General features: G+C 40.5%; 1 protein-coding gene across 1 annotated transcript in view; it reads right to left on the reverse strand.

Moving 5' to 3' along the window:
• The window catches only part of sphkap (SPHK1 interactor, AKAP domain containing), a 97,546-nt gene extending 79,435 nt beyond the window's left edge, over nt 1-18,111 (reverse strand). Inside the window, exon 1 of the mRNA XM_070970879.1 lies at nt 18,010-18,111. The gene's annotated coding sequence lies outside the window, so the exon portion shown is untranslated. The remainder of the gene's footprint in view (nt 1-18,009) is intronic.
• Nucleotides 18,112-20,298: the final 2,187 nt, after the last annotated feature.

Raw genomic sequence — 20,298 nt, forward strand, 5'->3', positions numbered from 1 at the left:
GAGGTTAAAAGAGCATAACGAACAATTACAATCAACAGAGTAATTTGGGTTCTGAAATGGCTGCTGATGAGGGAATGATAGTGAGGCTGTGACAAACAGATATAATAGCGCTGACATTTAAGTATGTAAAATAGGCTGTTTTTTGTTGGACAGTTCTTAATGACAGAATAAAATTTACATAAACAAAGACATGAAAACATACATTTCAATGAAAACTGCAATGGCTGTCCGTTCGGTAATGTATTTCTCCCCTTCTTTGGCTGTGCAGGGTGTCATTTTTCTCCTCTTTTTTACTCCCTCATTTGTAATCAGTACCTCTTTATTCTCTTTGAGCTTCCTCTCTTCTTATTAATCTCGTCTCCTGACTGTCTTGTCCCCTCTCATCTGATCTCGTTCTTGCTCTCAGCCATCCCTCCTTAAATTTCCTCTTATATTTTGCCATTATTGTGTGTCACTTAAATGTTGTGTTCACTGTCTTCACCTGTATTTCATTGCTCTGCTATAATCCACTGCTCTTCCAACCACATAACCTCTGCTCCAGTATCTGTGTTTGCACACATGTGTTAGTGTAAGCCCCAACAGAGCTAAGATGAATTCACACTTATTTTGCGAGTAACAACTCTCACTCCTCTTTCAGTGCAGTTGTCGCAACATCTTGTGCTGCTCTTTAGTATTTGACTCCCTCCTCTCTTTTTGAAGTGTTTCCAGTCCCTCCATACTCAAAGAATAGTACAAGCAGTCAATATAATGTGCCTGCAGTGCCTCCATGTCCATGTACATCTTTAGGTCACATTTTTTTTAATTTCAAGACTGGTCAAAGAGCTGTCGCAGCATATGAATTGACTCGATTTCTGCAGTTTGCCTGAGCCTGCTCTCATGCACTGTTTTTTTTTTATCTGAGTGGGCAAAGGCTCGAAATAACTTCAGAGATACTTTTTGCCCCCCCCCCCCCCCCAAAAAAAAAAAAAATTGCAAAAGCTCAGTACGTGTGAGTAGGTGAAAGCTTTGAATTTCCTCTGATGCTTTTTTAACATGGATCTAATGCTTTTGATTCTAGAGCTGTTAACTGCTGGAGCTATTAATAGTGTGCGTCTCTGGGTTGTGTTAAGGGAAGGGATGGAGGAGCCAGCTGCATTTAACATTACACTCTCCACTCCTGAGGGCCTCAGTGAAATCATACATATGGGCCGTGAAATAAGCAATCTGCAGGGGATCTTCGGAGGCTTCAAGCTTCCGAAGTTGCTCCATCATGAGGCTGGGGTCATCAGTTTCAGACCCGGAGCAAAGATGGGCTGAGATGATAACTTGTTGTTTTATGTATTGGATGCCCTAAATGGTTACATCTCAGTGTATTTGCCATCACCCCACTTAGACTCCCCACACAGGTCCCTCTTTGAAGTAACAAAGACAGATAAAAAGATTGCCCAGCTGCTATCTCAGTCACACAATGCTTTCTTTTTAAGAACGCATTTTAGTGAAACAGCAGGGTTTCCTCGCAGTGGTTAAATATTGCCCATATACTGTATCTATAGCTCTCTCCATCCACAGCGGATGATGGTCTAACCTCAGGACATTCAAGACAATGTCCCTGATCTACAGGGAGATAGCACCATTACTTGCCTACTGTGGAGAGGGAGGGGAGGAAGGAGGGGGAAACAGGAATTTAATCTCCTTTTAAAGCCTGGTGAGTCACCCAAGCAAGAGTGTTTGTTGTTTTCTTTATTCCTGAGTGAGACAGCGAATCCACTGGGAGCAAGAAAAACCCACTCTAACCTTTTACTAAAAAGCAAACCAAAGGGCCTGCCCCTTTGGTTTGCTTTTTCCTCTGGTGCACTCATGCAGGCAAAATAAACCCACCACCCCAAACCCCCTCCCCCTTTCTGAAATGTTTCAGAAAAAAGGACAATAAGTAAATAGCATTTCCTGTGCGGGCTGACTGTTGTGACAGGTGGTAATTTTTTTTCCTTTGCTGCTGCATACTAATATTAGACAGGATGGGGAAACATGAAAGCTAAAGGCTGGTGGTTAGACAGGTTGTACAAAAATAGATATTTATTTTACACTCCAGAAAATATCTCATGGTAAGAAAGGATGGACAAACGACAATTTGCTCAGGACTTAAATTAAGTCTGTCATTTGTTGCAGACTGACTGAAAAATGTATTATCAAAGACCACTGATTACCAATCATCTGTCGAGTGCTGTGACCAGGCAAAGTGGAAAGATGGCAGAAGACGCAATTAGCAAAATTCGCGCTTTCCTGTTTAGCACTTCATTCGTCACTTCTCTTGCCTGTGTGCATGCCTGAAAATCCATGCATGTGTTAAGCTCATTTACTGCGAAATGCTGTAAAACTGCACAAAGAGGGAGACAGGCTTTGAACGTGTGCGTGTTGTTTGAGATGGATTAAGACCACATAAGTCAACCTCTGCCCTTGCCCTGTGTTGCAGGCAAGGTGGCTTATCAGCAGCAGGAAGAGCAGCTCCGCTGATCTACTGCATTGTGCGCTCACCATATCAATTTAATTAAATGCCATTGATTCCAGAGACTCACTCTCTCTGGCTGCCTTTTGTGTTCTGCTCCCCTCTGAACCAGCTAAGTCCTTTTCAAACGGCACCTACTTCAGCACACAATGAGAAGTTTCTCACCATCAGAGTCACTGTGCTTCAGCCATTTATCCTCATTGCATTAAGACAATCAAAAGTAGGCTGGTTTTGACTTATGTCCAGCTTAGAGTAGGATGGCTTACATGGTGAACATTTTGTCTTGAAAACATGGTCAACAACTAACAAAATCTGTTGTGGACAACAATGCTCCGAACAGGAAGGCTGTTGGCTTGCGTGCCTTTTGATGAGTCAAATGGTTCCAACCTATGTGTTTTTCAGAGGGAATAGTCAAATGCCATTTTTGGTCAATTCTGACGGCCTAGACCAGTTATGTTCTTAAGTCTTGTCATCCAGCTAGCTTTAGAGGTGTGAAAATGCAACAAGTGGAGCTCATGTTGTGAGGTGCTTGCTCTAGCCCCTGTGACTGCTGCCAGAGGCGGGACGATCTCGTCCATCGAAGGCAAGGATTGAGCCGTGGTTTACAGAGACCGAGTCCACACTGGAGGGGAATCATATATGCATGACATTTTATATTTTTTCAGTGTTGCCTTGTCATTCCTGCATTTTAACTGGTGGCAAGTCTGAAATGTTTTTTTTTTCCCCTTCAATCACGCTGCTTTGCTCCCTCCAAATGCAATTCAGACTGAGTTGTGGTTGGAGGGCATTTGAAATGAACTCCTCAGAGGCCCTGCTTAGGAAATGAAATTGCCTTTGCTTTGGCCTTTTTGTCACGTAGCTCCACAGTGCATGTTAATGATCAGTGGCACGTGGCGTAGCCCTGCGCTGCAGGATTCACAGTCTAATCAGACTCACCACACATTCACTGTCATCCTGTGTTACTTGTCTCCTCTGTGTCTTTCCTGCTTGTTTCTTTTAGCCTGCCTAACTCTCTTTTATTATGAAGGTCCTACAAGCTATTAATGGCGGATGGCACAATTATCAGAAATATTTTACCTTTGGAAATGACACCATCACTATAAAGAGGAATAAAAATAGTGGCAACATCACTAAAATTTGGACTCTTTAACTCAACCCTACTGAGAAAATAATGATGGATCAGAAAGTAAATCACTGTTGCCAAATATCACTGGTGGCATTAAATTCTAATTCAAGCAGCAAATAAAGTAGAAAACATGGCAGTCACTGTGGAGCTTGCAGGTTAATTCACTTCGAACACAGTCTAATTCTGTCTCCTTTCCAACCATCAACACAAGGGACAGCATTGACTTATTGTGCAAATTTCACCACGCCACGACTGAGCACACCAGTAACTAAAGCAATCTATCAGAGTTGGAAGCAAACATGTCATTATTTATTATTGATGAACATGTGCATTTTTCTAATTAATCAAGTAATCATACAGTTTATAAAATGCACAAAAATAATGAAAAGTGCAACTCGAAAGTTCACCAAGCCCAATAACATTGTGAAATTGCTTCTTTTGTGTGACCAACAGATTTCATTTACAATGAAATAGAACAGAGAAAAGCAACTAATTTGAGAAACTAGAACCAGCAAATGTTTGGCATTAAACAGTTAATTCAAGATTCTCAAGTATTTTTTAGCAAATTAAACGTGTGAAATATGCAAAAAATGCTCATGTTTTCTCAAATATCTGCTTTCTCGAGAGTCGGCAAAAATCCTCTCTCCATGCTTGACCTAAAACAAAAGAAAAATATCTGTCTTTCGCTTTCAGAAGATCAAAGGCTCCAACACATTATTTTCCCAGAGTCTTTCAGACAGCTATTATTTTGGGTGCAAGGCTAAGAAAATAATGTAACACAATCTGAGATAAATCTCCACTGTGAGCCAAGTCCCTCTCTGCTGGATGCATGCATGGGAGGAAAGATGAACATTATTTCACTGTGCACGCCATCCTAACACTCCTCTGTTCCACTTAGTTCATGGGCCTCTCACAGGAAGCAGAAACACCGCCGAGAAACAAGACAGACAAAAAGAACAAAAGGGATAAATTACTGTAAACCTCAGATGTTAACACACATCTATTAAAAGTCCTCAGCGTCCTGTGAGAGGAATAACTACAGTGTGTTTGTCTTTTACTGCCTCTTAGAGGTTGTCGCTTAGCTGAAATTTATTATCGAGCAGATCCACATGGGACATCAGAGCCACGAAAAATAAAAACTTTGCCCTTGATTGTAGATTTAAAAGCTATTTACTGTAATTAAATAATCAGTCACTATATCTTAAGGCAACTATGCAAATTGGAAATATGCATATTTGCTTTCTGGAGGACAGTTGGAAGGAAATAGTTCCAGCACAAAAGAGGAATTGTCTTTCTTTTTGTCCAATGGGGCGAAAAACATGAATAATCAAATTAGAATATAACAGGTTGTCCACTAGTCAGCAGTCTAGCATTAGTCAACAATTTATCTAGAGGCAAAGCAAGTGAGTGCATCCATGAAGTTGCTAATTGTCTCTCATTTTTCTGGAAAACCACAAGTGTGCACATATATGGCGAATACAGTAAGTTTAAATTGACATGGGGGTTTGTTCACAGTCTCTATGATTGTCTGACTGTTTGTGTTTGTTGCCCCTTTGGACTTTTTCCTCAGCAAATACATTGGTGAGTAAAACGTGAAAACTAACAGAGCCAAAGGCTGGAACTGAGAAAATAAACCATAAGTTGCATTAAATACAATGCTTTTTTGTTGTCAAAGAAAGACAGAAAGACAGGCTCTTCTTTGGTTCACAGTCAACGTGAGGACAACTTGCTTATGCCTGTGGAATAACAATGTCCACACGTTTGTCCCGTCAACTGTCTGTCATGCTGGCCAATCTCTCCAATCACCCTGTCAGCTAAATACAGCAATTTCTCCAGTCCGTAGGAGGTTCACGGCTGTTGATCTACTGAAGCACTCCCCCCCTCACACACACACTCAGATACCTGCCCATCATGTACACATTGTGTGTGTGTGTGTGTGTGTGTGTGTGTGTGTGTGTGTGTGTGTGTGTGTGTGTGTGTGTGTGTGTGTGTGTGTGTGTGTGTGTAATATGCATGCACAGGAGGACAGATGAACATTATAAAGCTCCTCTGCTCCACTTAGTGTACAAGCCTCTCACAGGAAGCAGAAACACTACAGAGAAACCATCTCTGAGTCCCTGAGTGAGCATACTGGAAGAAGACTATTATATCTGATCGGAATAACTGAACTCCTTTGCTGCTACTTCACATGGTGGAGCAGACCCTGCTCTGCTGGTGACTGCTACATTTATGTCTGAGCATCACCTTTGTAACCATTACAATGTGTCCACTAGTACTGCTTTTCTGATCAACCCGCGGAGTCTGCTGTTGGCTGTAAAGTATGCATGTTGACAGCACAATGGATCAGAATAATAACTTGATGTTCTCCCTGACCAGCCGCCTGCACAGTGCAGTTTATATGCTCAGTGTCCAGCGAGTCAAAATCTGACAATTATGGGGTTGTTGCTTATGTTGCCAGAACTGACAGTCAAATCTGATGAAAACCATAGGCACACATTCCCAGTGCATCAACTCAAGTACTGCACTTAACAGGGCTGAGCAGTAAGATGGTATGCTTACTGTGTAAGGATAAAAATGTGCCCACCGGTAGAGATTTGGCAATACTGTTTCAACTGCAGGAGCTATCCCTTATCCCGTATTTACACGCTGTCATTCACAGTGTATGCACTGCTACACTGCATCATTTTTCAAGCAGACAGTCCCTGATTTCAGCATCTTCAATGTGAAGATTTGCTGTTTCCTTCTGTTACATGCATATCAATGGAAAGTGAATGTCTTTGGGCTTTGGACTGTTGAAAAATGGCTGGTTAAATGAGCACTGAGCCAAAGACAATGTTAGGTAAACATGGCAGGGGCACAAACATGTTATTAAAAATTTAATATCGTTTCCGTCAGACAGACAGGTGTCTCCCAGGCATATGGAAGCAAAGTGAAAAGAGAGACGAGGTGACAGTCTGAGTGCTAGAGAGAGTCAGGTGGTGGCAGCGAGGAGTGACAACAGGAGAGAGTGGCATGAATCGCCCCACCCAACAATTTGGTGTCAAGCTGCTGGCCGTGACCTTTCCTGATGCAATATGTTTGGAAGCAGCCAGCCATGAGTGGACAGGCCACACTCCATGGAATAAGCTAAAAATCCAATCCCATACTGTTGAAAAAGAGTGAGACATAGAGGTGTGAAGAAGGGGGAGAGAGAGAGAGAGAGAGAGAGAGAGAGAGAGAGAGAGAGAGAGAGAGAGAGAGAGAGAGAGAGAGAGAGAGAGAGAGAGCAGTAGAATAAGAGAATAAAGTGTTTCATTTATCACCAAGTGAGAAGGGAAAAGACCATTCATCTATAATCCATTAATCTAGGACACTTGTGAGAGCCTCATTCATGTCTCTCTCTCACTGTCTTATGACAAACGGAGTTAATCACTGAGAGCAGAGGAGAAGCACGGCTCAGCCTACACTGTAAAAGGTGCTACTAGGACATTCAGGGGGGCAGCTGGCCTTGCAAAATGTCCCATCGCAAGTTTCCACAGCACATGGTGATGTTTCAAATGATTTATTTGTTGAGCACAGCTCCAAAACATGAAGGTGAATCCTACTTTTGGCCATAATTGAATGTTTTTAATTAAAAATATCTAAATTTGATTAGCTTTACAATGTTAATGTAGGCCTGCTTTAAGCTAAGACCTCTTATTCAGGAAAACATAAATATATATTTTTTAAAAAAGTGTCTGTAATGGCAGATACCCAACATTAAATGACATTGACAGGGAAGGGGGAAAGCTTGATTTAGTGCTGGGATCCCTGACAGGCCTTATGCATCATTTAAAAAAGGAAATCTTTAAAGAAAAGTGGTATATTGTATTGATCTACACTGGGAAATTGCCTTGTTTAATGAGCAGCACACAGGGCATTGCCCCTTGTGTTTCAGCATCTTATTCAGAGCAGGCACTTGGCACCTTTGGTTACTGACCAGTCTCCCAAAGCATTACTCAACTATGTAGCCTTATTCAACTGTACAGTATATTCTAGGACAATATGGCGTTTCAAATTTCCATCACTTTTATCAGCGCGGGCCCCTCAGTGTAATAAAAAACAATGAAGAGATTCAGGGAGGAGGTAATCGGCTGCTGGGTGATGAGCCAGGGGATCCAGGGGCTCCTTGGCCAGCTATGATAAGGCCACAGTCATCCCACAACACCCACTGCTGGGAGTCAGACTCATGCATTGGCTGCCATCTGAAAATACATTTGTCTCCACATTGAGGGACACTGCCAACTCGCAAAATTATCATTTACACAGAAACATTCCTTTCAGAGGACAACTACACAAACACACAAACATTATGGGGACCTGCATTTTGTCCCCACAAGTAAGGCGAGTCCCAACAGTAAAAGGATTTATGTCCCCACAATGTGAGTAATACATGGCCACACGCACACACACTCTTTAGCAAACAGAGAGAAAGAGAGAAGGAAGAAAATAGAAAATGATGGGGACTTAAACCCATTTCTGTAACAAGAGACTGACAGCATCCATTTACTGTTAAGTCACATGAAGTTGTATCTCTAAAGAACACTTTGACTTTACACTGGTGGGTGTTTGAGTTGTGGTGAGGGATTTAGTTCACATGCATGATTTGGTCATTTGATATTTTCTCTCACCGCTGCTGTCAGTGTCTAAAGAGGGCAAGCTTCTTTTCTTTTCCTATTCCTATTTCAATGAAAAAGGGGTTAAAAAAAAAAAAACAAGATGAAAACTGCTGAGTCTAACTGGCAAAATTTCTCATCTACAGTATGGCCTCTTTTCTTAAAGGATGTGTTCACATATGCTTTTCAAGTGTGTGATGATACAATACTCCCATTCCTGCATTTAAAGAGTGATTGTGATAATTCCTTCTATCCACACTGGTTGTGAAAAGACCCAATGCAATGGATGGATCCTAATTTCAGTAATGAGAGACAAAAAGCAAATTGCTTCACAAACCCCCTCCCTGACACCTTTCCAATGTCAGGATGTGGGGGGTGGGTGCGTCAAAGCAACATCTGACATTCACGCCGGATTCACACTGTGATTGGTCATCTGTGTTGATGTGAGGAAGGAGCCACAGTTTGACCTCTGTCACTTTTAATATGAACAACTGAGTGCAACATGATCAGTGTCACCCAGGAGACACTGTCTGAAGATATGCATGTTGCCCCACCATCATATCATGTCTCCCCCTTCTGTTTTCACCCTGCTCTCGAGTGTGGCCATTCAGGACAACTACGAACACGTCAACACATGTCATCAGGGTCAATACGGAGAGGTGGAAATTTGAGCACCTGATAACTCTGTCACTACAGCTGCATCTCATTATTATTTGTTTTCTTTTTTATTATTATTTGTTAATTCACTGATTATTGTTTTCAATTGGGCAAAAAATGTGAAAAATAACATTAAAAAAGTCCCTCTGACTAATAAAGAATTCACATAAGAAGAATATAAAGAAGTGACAAAGACACTAAACACGTTATAGTTGAAAAATAAATTTGTCAGTGCCCCCTGGTGGACAAACTATAATATGTTTCTAAATGACAACAAACGCCTTCCTATGCTGTCATTTCTTGTTGCTTATCGGTTAATATAAATGCAGCTACAGAAACATCTGCAATAGGCATAAATATGGCAGAAATATCGAAAACGAGCTTCCTAAAAACTGTCACAAAATGCTTAAGTTCAAAGACCCAAAGGGACATTTTAAATTTAGCATAGCCTCAGCAGCAGTTCATACAGTAAGCCAACAATAATTTAGAGACGAAGGCAGCATGTCGTTACAGCATGTTTGGCCTTTTTGCTTGATAAATGATGAAAACAACTACTCTACAGAGAGCAACAGCAGATTAGCTCTGAAGCACCTGCTTATAAAGAACAGGCTAATAGTGACACTGCGAGAGGTTTCAATTAAAGGAAATCTATGGCATGTTGTAAAATTTTTCAGAGACCAGGGAGGAAAATCTCCTCAGAACAACAGCAGCAAACCACCAACTGATCTCCTCCTCTCTAACAGGATTACTACAGGGACACCTCTCCTCCTCCCTCTCTCTTTGTGCCTTCATGCGTCTCTCCTGCTTCCTCTGACACTTTCTGACTCCTCTTTCTCATTTTACTCTTATCGCCCTCTCACCCTGTCCTCCCCTCCAGTTCTCTCCACTTCCACTCCTCCCTCCCTCTCTTTTTCTCACTCTGACACTCTTTTCAGCATCTTCCCTCTCACCTCCTGAGAGCTGACATGAAGTCAGAGGCAGACAAAGGGACAGGAGCAGTGACCTGGGGTGAATTGCCCCCAACAGAAATACACAGTAGAAACAGGGAAACAGCATCTACACATGGACCACTGTACTGTGTGTGGTAGGGTCTCTTGGGGATTCGGGATGTAGAAAATCCTGGAAATCACAGATTTATCCTTCCCTCATACTGTATTTTCATTAGATAAAAAACATGTATGAATACAAAAAAGGGGCAAGAAAAAGACAATTCTAAAATAAAGTCCTGTAAATTCTCAAATACAGAGCAGGGCTTAATATACTTCAGCTGCCCGCCTTAGATATTATTGCTACGACTGTGAAGCTTTGTCATGTGGGACATATTTCAGGTTACTATAACAAACTTAACACTTGAGACTTTTTGTCCCTTGATTTTACATAGAGGTGAGCAAAAGCAGCCTTCCTATGTCTTGCAAGTGACTGCCAATTTCGAGAGTACACAAATCAGCTGTACTGTAGCCAGTTAGCTGATTAAGCTAACATTAGCTCCACGAGTTGGTTAAAAAAGTAAAAAAAAAAAAAAAAAAAATCAGGCTATTATTTTTGGCTAACTCATCTTAAAATGAGAATCCTGAAAAAGGTTCATGAAATTGCACTTGATGGCCCCAATTATGTTATTATCATAAAAGACTGAGGATAAAGCTAACATGTCCCGGGCAAAAAGTGAGCATCCTTACCAGCGGATGACACATGTAGAAAACAAGGACATTGTTCTTATATCATAGTGCAAAAGCAAATGCTGCTGAAACTAAACTTGCATTGCCAGCAAAAGGCGGAAATCAATGACTGCCTTAATACCGTCTCTCTCATCCATTTTCATAATCACCCTCTCCTACCAACTGTCTCACTTGCCAGCAGCCTCTCTCAAAATCACAGCTGAAGCATGAAGTGTAAGTGATGTGTGCTTATCATTCAAGTAATATATATTCAAAGGGCATATCCATTCCTCGCAGACTTTTAATTTGAAGCATCTGCCTAAGAAATATTTAGTTTTTTGACTCATTTTTGAATCTAATTTTAAATGACCTGACACAACTTTTGAAATTACTGTTTGCTTCCAGATCAGTATGAATCCGAATGATTATTCCTCAGCAGAGACCTTTGAAACTTCCATTTTTGGGATTATTGCACTCGCACACACATCATCCAGCACCCTCACCATTACTGCATACTATTCATGACTTACACAGGCATTAACACTGCATTGTCATTTCAAACGCAATTAAGGCTCATGCCTCATTAGCATGCCAGGGCTAGCGCCTTGTTTACTTCTTCCTGTCCATTCAGCTGCCCTCTGGAGAATGTCAGCTGTCAAACCACTGCTCGTACTGGTGGATCCTCATCACTGTCCTGACAGCATCCCGTACAACCCCGGCCCCCTCTGTACACTTCTGTGTCCCCCAGCAGGCGCTCGCATATTCACACACTGATACATACACAACAAAAGCACACGAACATGTGCTGCTGACACACATGAGAAAAGTCACACATATGCTGCCCGCCCATCTGTGGTTGAACATATGATGGATGGTCCTGTGAGGGGCCATTTCACCTCTGAATACACCCTTTCTTTCTTTCTCTCCCATGTTGCCAGGATACGGTGTTGACATTCATATGAGGTATTGGGTTAAAAATCACACCAACCTCAGGATAGGTGACATATGCCATTAATAACAATTTCTCCTGCACCGTGGAGATTTTGGTCAAATCTTATTTGTCGACTTGCCCAGTTGGCATATATAGATTAACTGATGTGTAATGAGAAAATCGATGCAGGAGTCAGAGCTTCAGCTAACCGCACATCCAAACCAAATTCAGAAAGAAATTTGTCAAAAAGAATCAATATGGCTGTCAAAAAATTACTCCTTGTGCTCCTGTGGATAGTATGTGTGTAGGGATGAGTGAGGTTCACCCCGTCTACAGACCTGCATCCATCAGTGCACTTCTACAGCAACATTTCCACATGGATAAAATGTCATAGGGGCAAATGCAGAGTGAAAAACCTGCCATCGTACCACAAAACATACAAAATTTGCTAATAATTTAAGAAGCATGGTATTGGAACACAACATGCAGTATTACTGACATTAAGATGCAGGATTATACAAGTGCCAGAAACAATGCTAGTATTAGCAATTAACACTACATCCACAGCTGCCATTTAGTCCAACTTCCTGCTCAAAAGAAGTACCTGAAGCAATAAGCTGGCGGTCTTGTCTGTTTCATGAATCACTTTTTAACATCAGGCCTTAGATCAGTAACATTGAGCCAGCCTTTGGGCAGCTTCAGATCAACTTCATATCAGAGAAATGGTTTATATTGCTTTAATAAAACTGTGACAGAGCACAGGGTCACTGGGGGGGACTTGTGACCTTCTGTTTAGAGGATGATCTGTCTAACCATTGTGCCAGACTTGCCGATTTTAATTCCAAGTAGCAGCCAAGCCACTGCAACAGGAGTATAGTTAGTGTGTACATCCAGGATTTTCATTATCCAAATCTCAAACAGAGATTATAATTAGAAAATATTGGAATCAATTAATTTAATATGAATTATTCCAGATTATGTAAAATGGGTTTTATGTGCGCTTTTCTTTTGAAACAAACCACTGCACATTTGAGCAGTATGTGGGCTCCCCCTTTGTGGTGGCAACAGTCCCTTCAGGCATCAATTTTTTAGTATCAGGAATTCTGTTTATCTCAGTTGGTTTGCTGTTTCTCTATCAGTGGCTGATGAACACACAGATAATCACGGAAGGGGCAGAATCGTCGAAGTTGTGCAGCAGAATGGATTTGTTTTTGTTAAGTAGTCAGCAAAATTAACCTCAGGGAATCTCAAAGCCAAATGAAATGTCCTCTGCTTATGAGCGTGACACCACAGAGAGAGATGAAATGTCTCAGTTTTCTTCTTTTGTAACAGTGGTGAGTTCAAGGAGAATGGTAAGCATGGTAAACATGTTGCTGTCAGTGGTGGTGAATAAAAAGCTGACCTCCAGCTGGTTACTAAAAATGCTGATTCAAGGGGAATCCCGGTATGATTTCTGTCAAGACCTTCCTGTGAAGACTTTGTCATAAAGTTTTTGCATGAAAGTTTTGGGTCATAGAGTTTTCCTCAACATGCAGTCACATACCATACCATTCACAAGCAAGAACTTGATATAACTTGATAATAAATATTGTCAATATACCCATCAAAAAGCAGTTAGCTTAGCCAGCTAATTTCCATCTGTTGCATTTGCACTGTATTTCCAAGTCATTGTAAACTACTAAAATGCTAATTGTGGCACAGGTGTTTGAATGTATGTAAATATTTATGCCATAAATCACTCTAATCAATAGTTGCCTGGATCAATGCACTGCTGTCATACTGTTTCATGGCTATCATCAATAGCCCCTCTTTCTTGAAACTCTGTCCTCATCTAAACTGGTCTTCTCAATTACACTCCGAGAATGGACAGGAAATGATCCGAGCCTTGGCCTTGGCGCCGTAAAGTCCATAAATAAACACTTGTGAATGGAGATTCGTAGGTTTGTGTTCATCGATGGCGACAATTCCTGCTCGGAGTCTGAATAATTTAGTACCCCATACTCTCCCTCCTGCCCACTGGTGCCCAGGACTGTGTGTCTGAGAGTGTTTGTGTTTGCGAGGGAGGAGAAGGGATAGAGATTAGTAACCAGAAAGACAGGCAAGAGAGAAATCAGATGAGAGCATCAGTCAGTGGAAAACAGTGAGAGACAAAGCGGTACAGAGATGAAAAGAGCCCTCTGTTGTTGTGCTCTGTTGTCATTATCCTCCATTGTTGAGAGCAATGAGAGAGCGCTGCAGCAGGGAGCAGAAATTGGCCAGAGAGGGTAGACTGGTAATGTAGATGCTATTGTTTCCTAACTATTATTAACTCATTGTTCCTGAGATCTGCAAGGGACATTGTATTACCCTGTACAGCATGTTATTGGAATACTCAGCAATTTCCCTACTCTGTAATTGTGCCAGGGTGTTCATTAAGCTACTTGCACATTAGTGCTTCCTGTGAAGATTAGAGCAACGACTTACAGAGAGAGAGAGAGAGAGAGAGAGAGAGAGAGAGAGAGAGAGAGAGAGAGAGAGACGGGGGGGGTAGTCAGAGAATGAAGTAGGGATTTGTGAAGCTGTGGGAGTTATCGTGAAAATAACTGAGTAGGTTACTCATTTTCTGCCAATGGTCTTCATCCTTACTTCACATCTTCACTATTGAGCTCAGGATTATCAATAGCATATGCTATTATGTTCAAATGGTACATAACTTCATGTAGAAACCATACACATTGTTTTAAATAAATGATCAAGTACATGGCTGATTAGTAGGTAATTGATCCATTACTCAGAACCGTCCCTACTGATCACTGACTGTTCATCACCTGTATGTCTACCATCCCACACAGTTGTCATTTTCAGTGCTTTTTGACATTGGATCATTCTGAAGTTAAGCCACAGTGAGCTGTTGGATGAAGAGGCAACAGGCTGCACACCAACTCCTCAGTGCCTTAACTTTACTGCACACTGCTGTGCTGATGGCAGGATGATAAAGGGGAATATTTAACAGACTTTTCAAACAAAGTGAATTTTTTGGGTTATGGAGTAAACAGATAGACCTGTTGCTCTTCTCTTGTATTTCTGACAAAGTGGTGGCTCAATGAGTGTTTGCTGTAGTACCAAAGCACACTTGCAGCAGTAATTAAGGTTACAAATGCACTTCATCCTTCAGCACAAGGGTTTGGAGGTTAGTCTTTTCACATCAGTAAAACCAGATGATTTGCCTTCCAATGAGAGCAGGAAAATCATGCTGTCTTTTTTGACAGCCACAGATTAAGAGACACAAGCACAAACTGTGACAGCACAAATCATTAAGAGTCGAAGCTATACAGTGACAGTGATGGCTGCAGTGACAGAAGCATTAACTCATGTTAACTCTGGGTGAAACACCTGGCTTTATCTCACAAACAAAGATCATCATGTTTGAAATCCCACACTCGACAAGCAAGGTTAAATTTAACCCAGCACTTAACTGATATGGCTTAATGCTGTGCAAACTGCTGCAGAGCAGGCATATTTGTAACAGAAAAATTAACAAAAGGGTTGAGTTTTGGCAGGATGGAAGAACTATGCACTGATCAGCTTGATAATAAGAGCCTTTAGTTTTAACTATGCACATTGTATAAATGTATCTACAATTCATACGTGAGAAATTTCCCATATGTTAATATTATTTCCAAAAACAAACAAGAAATAAGAGAAAACTTTAATGCAAATTGAGCTATACTTGAGAAAACCTGGATTTTGTGAACACTGCTGGTTTGATGTTGGCTGAACATCAGCCAGAGTTTGAAGAATTGATGATTACTTAATAATTAATGATTACGTTCAAGTCACAGAAATAAGTGATGGTTTTCTTGAAATTTTAATCAATGTGACACTAAAGGACATGCAGCCTCTTGTTTAACAAAATTTTACTCATTTATCAAGACATGTCTTTGATCCTTAAAGTTCTCATTTTCAAGATTTTCATCATCAAATCCAAATTTTGATGGCTGTTTCCACTCATTTGTGGCATCTCCATATAGTAATCTGCATTGCCTGTGGTGACTGAGAAGATCGAGCAGATTGTGGGACTTGCAACACATGATTAGCATGAACACCAGTAACCACAGATGTTACAAAAATCAATCACCCGAAATTTTAAGTTGAATGATTTTAAGAGACTTCTAGTCTTCCAAAAAAAAAAATATATATAGAATCCTCAATTGTACAGTTAAGAACAATTTTATTTTGTGGACACCAAATTAATTATTAAATTTGTACTAGGGCTGTCAAAATTGGCCAAAAATGACAATGACAATGACAGATATTCCTTCTGACAAAATTAGAAAGTAGAATACAAGTGTTTGTGTGCGATTGTGGGTGCGTCAGTCATGTGTTATCAGCCCAAGTGTTTGCCTTTGCTTTATTAAATTTTCCTCTGTGTCAGTGTCAGACTTCATTGTGTGTCTACAGTATGCATCTGTGTGTATGTGAGCTGCAGCACTGGCATTTTTGCTGAAGCAGCAGTGAGGCAGCAAATTAAGCAAAGCTCGCTTGGATAAAGATCACAAGAACAATATTAGCAATCTGAAGTGAACAAGCTGAACCTTTGTCCTTTGGGAGCTTCAATTAAAAGAACACTTTCCTCACCTTACTTTCCTGATGTGTTGTGGTTGAGTAAAGGCCAATCACAATCTTTTTCTTGCTTTCTCTTACTTTCTGTTTCTGTTGTCCTCCTGTTCTTTCTACACATTGTGTCTTCGATAAGAAAAGTCAAAACGTTCAATGTATCACGATACTGCAAACATTCTAACCTTTATTCTCCTTCTACTGTAGTTTGTTTTGATGCAGCCTTGTTCATTCTGAATCTTTCTTTGAAGCTCCCCATATTACATTCTTTGTGTGATATTTATTGATTTTAGAGATGAAACAAAGCTAATTATTTGAATAAAACAGGCTTGCAGAAGATTTTTTTCCCTCAACTGTTACAGTTAAAGTAATTCTTTGAAGTGAAAAATCAGACAGAAAAAAGAGGCAATGTCAGTGTTCCCTCCTCTGAAGCTGCAGGAAGCCAGCTAAACCGCCTTACACTAATCCATTTACCTCCCCCATAATTCCTCTTTGTGCTAAACAGTTACAGCAGTCATCAGCCATACAAACATGCAATCCACTCTCCTCCCAGGTCAAACATCTACACCGCTGCCAAGCTCCTGACAACAGCAGAGACAAACTGCATGCTCTGTCCCAACTCCATATTACATAGTAACGGTACACAGTACATAGTAGTCTAGTATTCTGCAGTTAGTATAGAAGCAATCAACCAACAAAAAAATCATGCAATTTGTGCATTGATGGACAACAAACTGTGACTCGGTGTGGTTCTGAGGATGACAATATTGATGTGTTGCTTGGCTGGTCCACCACTTGTTGAGAATGAAATATGACTACTGGATGGATTGCCATGCAATTTTAGACATATAGTAATGACTCATGACTTCTGTGATGACTTTTCCTCTAGGGCTACCAAGAGGCCAGCAGTTTGCCCAGGTTTGCCCATGATTATAGTTGCAATAGTTCATTATGCTTAGTTGGCATGTACATTATAAACAGGCCCTAGGAGTTTATTCACACTGTTTTTCCACCTGGTGCCTGTGTTTGAGGCTGGCCTTTATTTGGGTGTGTGCACCGCAACCCCAGCCTTTATTTGAGAACTGGCCTTTATTTCACTATTGGCTTTCATTTGGCAAATATATGGTATTAGGCTTGTAATAGAATAGTTGCATAAAATGAGCAGAAAAAGACATCATTAATCGCAGTGATTTGTATTAAAATCAATTGTCAAATAAAATGTCATGATTGTGACAGCCCTACGTGAGCTAAAGATGCAACAGCACTTTCTGTGTCTTTTGGCTAAAATCTGCAACATGACAGATCAAAGTATCTCTCCTTGGCATGTTCGACTATGTGTGATTGCCTGATTATGCATTTTGGATCTATGAAGTACCATTTCATCTTTTGAGAGACAAAGAGTCTGCAAAATTAACTTGGCATTCACCTATGCAAAGAAGCAAAATAATAAAAAGCCAACAGAATAGTCCAAATACAATTTCTGACAAACAAATAAAGAGTCACTGAAGGTAAGTTGTGACAGGTGTAAAGCACAGAGTTAAACCTATGGTGTGTTTTGATGCGTGTTGGGACCTGCTGCACATTGAGAAAATTTACGTGAACATACAACCATGAAGAACCATTAGGTTTAGTGTAACATATGCCAACACAACAGTCATGCCATGGGGCGGGGGCAACAGGGATGTGAATGAATTCAAGCTGAACATAACAGTTTGCCTGAATATTTCAAACTGAACAACTGGGGTGCGAGGAGCCACTATTGCAACAAGAAACAAGTAATTGCAGCAATGATCACAAAAACCTTTGATACACACAAACACACACACACAAATATGAAAGGCATATGCACCCACCCACACTACTGTTGACATCCACACAGGAGGAACATCAAACAGCAACAGGTATTATCACAAGATGGTCAAAAGCACTCACCACAATCATGAGGGTCGATCACATCATCTTTGTAGAAAGAGGTGAGACTGCTCTCTCTCTCTCCCTCTATTTCTTTGTAAACAGTACTTTTGTAAAAAATCAGTCACCGCTCTCCCGTTGCTTCTATCTCTACAACCTCTCACCGAGGATCAGGATAGAGGGTATTTGGCTTGTGTGTGTGTGTGTGTGTGTGTGTGTGTGTGTGTGTGTGTGTGTGTGTGTGTGTGTGTGTGTGTGTGTGTGTGTGTGTGTGTGTGTGTGTGTGTGTGCCTGAGTGTTAGTGTGCTTAATCCCTGCTGAGTAGAGTGGGTGCTAGGCAGCAAATGTTCACTGGAGAGTTACAACACACTGAACAGGGGTTAAATTGGTATTTGTTATGTGGTGGGGACCTGTTTTTTTTTGTTTTGTTTTTTTCTTTAAATGGTGGCTACAGTTGTCCCCTTTGTAAGTGTTATAGCATTTAACAAACTTATCAAGCATTACAGAATCATTGCTTCACATGTATTGTACAATAAGTTACAATTATTTGAATAATCGAGAAATACCCCGAGTCGACAGCAGACCTTCAAGTAAGCACCAATAATCAATAATGGCAGTATCACACCATGTTAAGCAGACTGTCACTCAGGGTATACAGTCTAAATGAGTCAGTAGTCTTCCTTATACATACACACATACATACATACATATATATATATATACACACACATATATACATATGTACACACACACACACACACACATACATACATTTGTGTGTATATATGAATATATATACATATACATATATATACGTGTGTGTATGCATATGCATATATATGTGTGTGTGTGTGTGTGTGTACATCGGATATAATTTACGGGTGAATTGAATGAATTTATGGTGCATCTCTTCTAGCCTGTCTGCACAGGTAAATTCCATGGTTATATCGATTATTTCATGTTTATTGTTGTTTATTTCATGTTCTAGTACTATTCCTTGCCTAGGCGTGTTTTCCGAGGCAACCTGAATGTACCATCGCTCCCCCTTCACTGACGCAAGCGTTGTTCACAACACGGCGGGAAACGAGAACGACGTTAGCAGCGAGGAGATATTCAGTGCACCGAAAAAGACACACAAATCAAACTTGTGGCAATATTTCAGGTTTTTCAAGCGAGAAGGTAAACCGGACAAAACGCACGCAATCTGCAAACAATGCTGAGCAGCTGTCAATTACGTCAGTAGCACAACGAACTATGCACGTTGTTAATACTGTGCTTTCTGAAACTGTTAAACTGTGAAGTTTTATACGTTTTGTAAAATTGTAGAGACAGAGAAGATAATTCGGAGTAAAGATTGCTTATCATAAATAAAATTTAATGCTCTGTCTTTACATACTGAATTATGTCTTTTTTTAAAAAAATATGATTTATTGGTTTGCTCAGTAAAAACAAACCAAATATTACATGCATCTCTCAAATTCATACAGAGAATAAAGCGGAGTTGTGCGCCAAGAAATCTGATATGGGCTCACTCTTGTACCACAACTAACTGTATTGAACTGGATCACATCATATCGAACCAAATCTCTTTGTAAGCAAGTTATATCGCATCGACAGAGGCTTCAGTGTATCGTTAATGTATCGTATCAGTGGCTGCGTATCGAGATGCCTATCGAATCGGCCTCAGTGGTGGAAATGTACATCCCAAGTTAAAACGAATAAATTGCCCTAAACCTGTATTTTTCTTTTATTTTTGTAACTAGTGGTTAACAAATTGCTCATCCAGAGTGAAAATCCACATCTGTACAATTTTGTTGCTACAATCAGTGGGGAACCCATGTCAACCGTTTAGTTTTGAGGGATTCTAATCCCAGGTAGCATGATGCAACCTTGAGGCCAACTAGCGTCATTACTTTGCCTCAGGTACAGTAAAAAGTCTGCTTCTTCACAAAACCGCAGCTGTAGTCAATTTGAAAGTTTTGACACTGTTTCCTCACTAGAAAAAAAGGATCAATGTCCAGAAAAACTTCATGAGCTAAAGTTTGTCCATTATTTATATTCTTGGTCTGTTCCAAAATTTCAGTTTTGGCAAAACACTTCTAAATGCATTTCTTTTAGTTATGTAGCGATGCAGGCACAGTGTATTAAGTTTTGTCAAAGTGGTGACTTCACGAAATATAAACTAAGCATGGGCAAACTAAGCTTGGGACAGTAGAGTAGAGCATGTCACATGCTATCATAATTGAACGGTAATGGAATTAATTCAATGTATTTTTAGGTGTCTGCCAATGACAGTCCAGGCTTTA

This window comes from Chaetodon trifascialis, chromosome 9, assembly GCF_039877785.1.
Source record: "Chaetodon trifascialis isolate fChaTrf1 chromosome 9, fChaTrf1.hap1, whole genome shotgun sequence".
Taxonomy (NCBI): Eukaryota; Metazoa; Chordata; class Actinopteri; order Chaetodontiformes; family Chaetodontidae; genus Chaetodon; species Chaetodon trifascialis.